The sequence below is a fragment of the Lissotriton helveticus genome, chromosome 12 (genome assembly GCF_964261635.1).
Source record: "Lissotriton helveticus chromosome 12, aLisHel1.1, whole genome shotgun sequence".
In the NCBI taxonomy this organism is placed as follows: domain Eukaryota; kingdom Metazoa; phylum Chordata; class Amphibia; order Caudata; family Salamandridae; genus Lissotriton; species Lissotriton helveticus.
Window position 1 is genome coordinate 138,551,902 of NC_136073.1, and position 7,651 is coordinate 138,559,552.

A 7,651-nucleotide genomic window follows, 5' to 3' on the forward strand; every position below is an offset into this window, starting at 1 on the left:
CCCCTTTTCTATCCAACACTTTCCCTAATGTTGCACTGTTTGGATTTGGAATAGTAATTTTTACCCGTATGCTATCCAACACTTTCCCTACTGTTGCACACTCTAGGGGGAATAGTAATTTTTACTCCTACGCTTTCCAACTCTTTCCCTGCTGTTGCACTCTCTGGAGTGGGAATAGTATTTTTTACCCCTTCGCTATCCAACAATTTCCCTACTGTTGCACTCTCTGGAGTGGAAATAGTAATTTTTACTCCTACGCTATCCAACACTTTCCCTACTGTTGCACTCCCTGGAGTGGGAATAGTAATTGTTACCCCTTCGCTATCCAACACTTTCCCTACTGTTGCACTCTCTGGAGTGGGAATAGTAATTTTTACCCCTAAGCTATCCAACACTTTCCCTACTTTTACACTCACTGAAGTGGGAATAATCATTTTTTAACCCACGCTATCCAACACTTTCCCTACTGTTGCACTCTCTGGAGTAAGAATAGTAATTTTATCTCCTCTGCTATCCAATATTTTCTCTACTCTTTTAGTTATTGTAGTTTATAATGTATTTTAAAAAGATTAAAAATATTCCTATTTTTTTAATTTGTTAGATACATTTTTTATATTTGTATTTATATTATTGGTGTATGCTTATATGTATTTATGTATAGTTTCTAATATGTTTTTTATCAATTTATAAGTTATTAAAATAATAATTTATACATTTTATTAAGTAAGTATATATATATTATATTTTATACATATATGTTTAATATGTTTTCCATCATATGTATTAGTTATAATTTTAATCATTTAAAAATAATTTTAGCTATGTTTCTTTTTAATTATATGTATTATTTACTTTAGTTTACATTATTTTTTAAACATAAAAAAACAATATTTTTAACAAAAATATGTTTTTACAATATTTTTGTACTTACCATTATGTAGATAGCACTTCTATATTCTGGATATCGATATTTTTTGAGTCGATATTTTTGTAACTCCATATTCTGACTGAATATTCTGTCAGTGATCCACAAAGTAGATTCTCTATTCCTATTTATCAACTGATTTAACACGACACAACACCTCAAGTTTACATTTGAAGTCAAAAGTAACAATCTTCCCTTCTTGGACTTATCCTCATATGTCGAAGATGGTAAAATAGAGAGGTGGGGAAAACATGGCGGCCGGCTAGGTTGCAGGTCGCGGATGTCGGGATGGTGACGGTGCGATAACAGGGAAAACGGTGCTTTGGGCTATGATCTGCGGCGGAAAAAGAAAGCTGATAGCAATCTGGTTAACTTGAGGATAGTGGGGGAGCTAGGATTGAGCTCTGGAGCCTCCTGGGTTTTGTTGTCTTCCGCAGACGTGGGGCGTACTGTATTTTGGCAGCGAAGGGTCGGGCAGCTGAGAGGAGGAGCCGCGTTTGACTGTGGAGCCGCGCCCGCAGAGTGGAACGGCTTTACGGCTCTTCGGCTCTACGGCTCTGCGGTGAACGACGATTTCTCTGTGTAGCGGCGCCTGGAAGAACGCCGCGGGCATTACCTGGTGGTAAGAGAAAGCCCCCGAGAAGGGTGGAGGACTGAGTGTTGATGTACCGAACCTCCCGGTGTGTCCATTTGATTGGAGTGCTTCTCGGTAGCAGAAGATTGGAGTAGTAGCCGTAGAGTAAGAACGGCTCTATTGTGGACGGCGTTTCTTTGGGGCATTGTTGTAGCGCATGGTTGAGGCTGAGGGGCCCGGACAGCTTTGGGAAGAAGCGGAGGAGGAGGAACTGCATTCAGTTACACAGCCGCAGAGTGCAAGTTGGAGAAGAGCGGCATTGGAACTAAGCAGAGGTCGTCAGGCGTCAGCTAGGGCATCGTGGAGAGAAGCACAAAGAGGGGTATCACTGAGGTATCATTGGGTAAGCTGAAGACCCTGCAGAAGAAGCCCTGGAAGTGTACGGTAAAAGAGGCTAAGAGTGGCAAGGGGGGAGAGCTGGATACGAAAGTAGGAAGACAGAAAGGAGATGATTATAAGGTAGTTACGACCCCGTCACTGAGCGCATATTTCAAGCCTATCCCAACGGTGCTAATATTGAAGGCACAAGCTACATTGTCAAATCAGACCCCAGACTTACTTCAAGAGATATAGAAACGCAAGATTGGTCCCCGCACATAACTCCTAATAGGTTTCAGGCTCTTGCAATGGAGGAGGAAGGGAGGAGGGTTGTGCAAGATACTGAGGAAGAGATTAAAGCAGACACCCCAATACATTTAGATACAGTGTTAACAGTCGGAGGTGGCTTGGAGGCAGGGGGTGCAGGGGGGGGACTTTTGACAATATCAGATAGCCCGTTGACAGATAACAATAACAAACACTTAGAAGAAGCTCGGGTGAACCCTGAGATAGACTGCACGGACTCTTCGGTTGTGGCGATTCTTAGAAAATTAGAGAAGGATATTCATCAGGGTTTTAAAGCTTCAAATAAAAACCAAGAGAGTATAAGAACTTCTTGTAGTTTACTGGAGGCAAAACTGGATAAGTTAGCAGCCCGCACAGAAGCGTTGGAGTCAGAAGTGAAAGTAATGCGGGAGAGAGTTTTAGATAATCATAAAGAGATTGAGGCTATCAAATTTAGAGAGCGAGAGAATGATGAGAGAGTTGAGAGACTTGAAAATATGCAGAGGCGGAATAATTTGAAAATTCTAAAGTTACCAGAAGGGAAGGAGGGATCGGAAATAAAGAGCTATGTAGTGCAGCTATTCAAGACAGAGTTACAGCTAGAGGAAACGAAAGAGGAATTGATGCAGGATATTCAGAGGATTCATCGAGATCCTTTCCGGTTGAATCCGAACCGCTCTAAACCCAGAAAGATTCTAGTTAATTTCTTGACTTATAATTTGAAGGAGAAGATTTTGGCATCCGCCCTTAAGAAGAAGAGTATAATTGTGGATGGAATTGCAGTGGATATAAGGTCAGATTTATCACCTGCCACAGCTAATAGGCAGTGGGAGTTAGGGAAGCGCATGGAACCACTTAGATCATTAGGAGCCACTGTACAAATGAAATTTGTAGCATTTTTAAAGGTAATGTGGCGGAATAAGATGCCCACTTTTAGGGGAGTTGAAGAGGTGGATGTCTTCCTGGAGCAATGTCAAGGGGAATAGGAAGCAAAGAAGGGTGATTAGATAATGGAAGGTCAGATTACAGACCGGCACTGATATAATGTAAATGAAAAATGTAAATAGAGAGGTGCACCGTCACTAGGGACATCCACAAGGCCAAGGCCATGGGTGTTTTGGTTGGGTTTTCCAGGGGAGGGGGAGAGGGAGGGGTAGGGGGGTGGGTGGCACGGGGGGAGGGTTTGGAGGAGGCGGGAGGGGAGGGAGAAAAGGGAAAAAATATCCTCATGAGCATTCTTGTCGCCTGGCACTGGGAGAAAGGGGTTGGTTGTTATGAGTGGGGTTAACTCTATAGAACTAAGGTTCCTTACATGGAATGTCAATGGCTTGCGAGTGAGGTCAAGGAGACAGTTGATTTTGACGTATTTAGAGGATTCCCCTGCTCATGTGATTATATTGCAGGAGACGCACTTGTCTGAAGAGGAAAGTAAAAGGATCTTTTCTGCTCAACGCTGGATTGCTAGTGCATTTTTTACACCCCAACAAATAGTGACAAAAGGCGTGGCAATTTTGATTAGGAAAGGGGTTAACATTGTAATGGAAGATAAGGTAGCAGACAAGAAAGGAAGGTGGGCGATTGCGAAATTAAGAGTGGCAGGGGAAGTGTTGGTGGTAGTTGGGTATTACGGTCCAAATCTGGACGACGAATCTCCTTTAGATGAGTTAGCTGGAGAGTTGCTGGATTTTGCTGGTAAAATAATCATGGCTGGAGATTTTAACGCGGTGTTGGATTCTAGGTTAGATAGATCAGAAAATAGTAGAGCTGTGGTAAATGGTAAGATGTCGGTCAGGATAAAACTTCTTATGGAACAGCAAGGTCTATGCGATATCTGGAAAATAAAAGCAGGCCAGCAGTTAGGGTATACTTTTCATAACAAGAACTACAACCATTGCTCCCGTATAGATTATTTTTTGATTGATGTGAGGTTGAAGGATTGGGTAACGAAGGTGGAACATCTGGGGGCCCATGTTTTGGATCACTCAGCAGTGCAAATGAGTCTAGAACTTGGGGCAGAGGGTTCGACTTCAACCTGGAAATTGGATCGCACAATCCTCTTAGAGAGGGACTACTTGGAGGTTCCTAAAGATGAGTTACAAGTGTTTTTAGATATAAATGTAGGATCAGCTAAACCGGATATTGTGTGGGACACTTGTAAAGCATTTTTGAGAGGGAGATTGGGAGCAGAGGGTGCTAAAAAGAGAAGAGTGTACCACAGAAAAGTGTTGGACTTAGAGAAGGAAATCCGCTCATGGGAAACTTTGGGAGCAGGGTCGAGGGGCCATACAAGGGATGAGGAAATAAAGAATAAGCTGTTCGAACTAAAGTTAGAGTTAACATCAGTGCTGTCACAAAGAGTTAAGGAAAAATGGGATGCTAGTCAGTTGGCCCACTTCTCTTATGGGGAAGGGTGTAGCAAACTGCTAGCGTGGAAAGCAAAAAAGGATTTAGTACGGAATCAAATAAAAGCAATCAAAAAGATGGATTCCGGAAATATTATAACAGATGGCAGAGGAATAGCAGATGCTTTTCATGAGTTTTTTGTAGGAATATATAGGGAGGAGTTGTGTCCAAAACAATCTGATATAGAAGGGTGGGTACAATGCTTGGAACCTCTTGCTGATAATCTGGTAGGGGTATTGAATAAGGAAATATCTCGAGCTGAGGTGGTTAAGGTCATCAAAGAGAGCAAAAGGGGGAAGGCACCAGGCCCGGATGGCCTGCCTGCTGAAGTTTATAAGGTATTGGTGGATGAGTTAGCTTCTACATTATGTCATCTGTTTAATCAAGTTTTTACGGCTAGAGCAGCAATACCTAATTCTTGGAATGAAGCGACAATTTCCTTGATTCTTAAACCTGGAAAGTCACCTAAGTCCATGGACTCGTATAGACCTATATCACTTCTAAATTGTGATTACAAGTTTTTTACAAAAATTTTGGCAGACAGGTTAGGAATGGTTATCCCTAAGCTGATCAATCAAGATCAAAAAGGCTTTATCAAGGGGCGATATTTGAAAGAACTAACTTTTGCTCTCATTGGTATTATAGATATGGCCTCAGCAAACGAACTCCCCTTGGCGGTGATCGCTTTAGATGCCGCCAAGCCTTTTGACCGAGTTAACTTGTTTTTTTTTAAAAGCACTACTGGAACATCTTAAATTGGGAAAAAAATGTACAGAATCCCTCCTCTCGCTATATTGCTCCCCGACATCACGAGTTTTGGTTAACGGTATACTAACTCAACCCGTCAAAATAATGCGTGGGACAAGACAAGGGTGTCCATTGTCACCCTTGTTATTCAACTTATACATAGAACCACTAGCCTGCAAAATTAGGAGTTCGGATATGATACCCCCTTTTGTGATTGGTGACTGGTCGAAGAAAATGGGCCTGTATGCAGATGATATCATTATTTATTCATCAAAGCTGCATCAGTCTTTGGACTGTCTCTTAAAATATCTAAGGAATTCGGGGCTGTTTCAGGCTATGAGATAAACCAGGACAAAACTGAAATCATGGTATGGAATCTGGATACAGCAGGATTAGCCACCAAGACAGAAATGACATATTTGGGGGTTAGGATCACTCAAAACATTGGTGACTTGGCTAAGACAAATTTCTTTAGGATAAAGAAAGAGGTTTCGGCCACTCTTAAGGGATGGATGAATTTTCTTTGTCTCTATTTGGCCGGACTAATTTAGTTAAGATGGTGATCCTGCCAAAGGTTACTTTTTTGTTTGAGGCTATCCCGCTTGGATTTAGAAAGGAATGGTTGGCTAAATTACAGAGTGAGATAGCTTAATTCATTTGGGCATCAAAGGGGTCATGGCTTGCATGGAAGAAATTGAGGAGGAGGCTGTGCAAGGGAGGTTTGGCAGCCCCGGACTTACAAATATATGCGTGGGCTTTTTCCTTAAAAAATTGCAGGATGTTACTGGGTACTCTGACTATGTCACCGATCGGAAGTTTATTTGGTGTGATGTTAAAAAACTGTAGATATGAACATTTTGTTTTTTTGTACAAAGTTGCAGACCCCAAGTTTTTTAAGAAGGTTAGGCTTAAGGTCCTCCGAGATCTGGCGGAGATGTGGTACAGGATAAGGAGATTACTGAAGATACCGTATTTTAGCTACATGGCTCCAGTATGGGACTCTCCAGGATCTCCGCCTTGGACGATGGATGCTTTAGCTCTCCCGCTCAAGAGGGGGGGCCTAGTACAGAGATGGAAAGATTTGTTTCAGGAAGGCAAGTTGGTGACATGGGGTCAATGTCAGCAGTTATGGGGGAATTTTTTTTCAATGTATAAATATTTACAGATTCAGAGCTGGGCAAGTGAGCCAGAAATCTTAATTGGGACACAAAATGACTTTGAGTTAAAACTTGGAACAGAGGGGGTCTTCAAGAAGGAGGTGGCCATCTGGTATTGGATGATATTGGACATGGAGGATGGCCCTTTCGAGCTCCCGGAGGTCTTATGGAAAGAATGCTTGCCGAGGATCCCGATGGAGAACCAATGGCAAGTAACAATGGCTATGCTTTATAGAATTGGTAAACCCGCAAATTTAAGGTGAAATGCTTTATTCACGATCCACAGGGCGTATTGGACTCCTCGTAGACTGGCGAAATTTAAAGCTGGCGCAGCAGTGGAATGTCCAAAATGCAAGACCCCCAACGTGGACGATTTACACATGTTTGTGTTTTGCTCAAATATAAGTCAATTCTGGAAGGACGTGAGTAACTGTCTATTTCAAGCTCTGAATCTGCGAATTGAGGTAAGCCCCGAAATAGTAATAACAGGGAGATATGATTTAGAGGTAAAAAGCATGAAGGATAATGCAAAACTTATTTTTTATGCAATGTTACTGGCTCGAAGAGAGTTGTGCAAATTGTGGGTCTCCCCGCTCTCCCCCAAAGTAATGGATTGGATATTGGCTATGAGGTATACAGCCAAATTGGACATGCTAGATCACACCAAGAAAAAACATGGGTTTTGGGTACCTTTTCTTTCGTGTTTTTGGTAAGGGTAAATGTCACAGGCTGTGGTATAAGGCAAACAACTAATTACATCCGATGATTAAGCCCCCGCCTATCTCGCTGGTAATCAAATATGTATTATCCCAGGACAACAAATAGAGGATGAGGTGGTCACACCGGCTGAGGCAATTGGCTGGGATGTTTGGTTACTTTGGAAGTCAGTCTCAGGGTCCGGTGAGGCTTAGGCCTCTTTCCTCTTTCCAGCATATGAGATGAAAAGCCCAGTGGTGGTATCATTAGTAGAAATGGGTGGCGAGTTGGTGAATGAGGAGAAAAAAAAAAAAAGAAGATGGTAAAATAGGGACTACTCTACGTAGGAAGCCCACATAAAAGTACACACTATTACTATACACAAGTAATAACCCGAAGGGTTTACGGGATAGTTTGCCTTCTGGATAATTCCCAAGCATATAATGGAATTGTAAATTTAAGAAAGATTAATTCAGAGATTAAGCT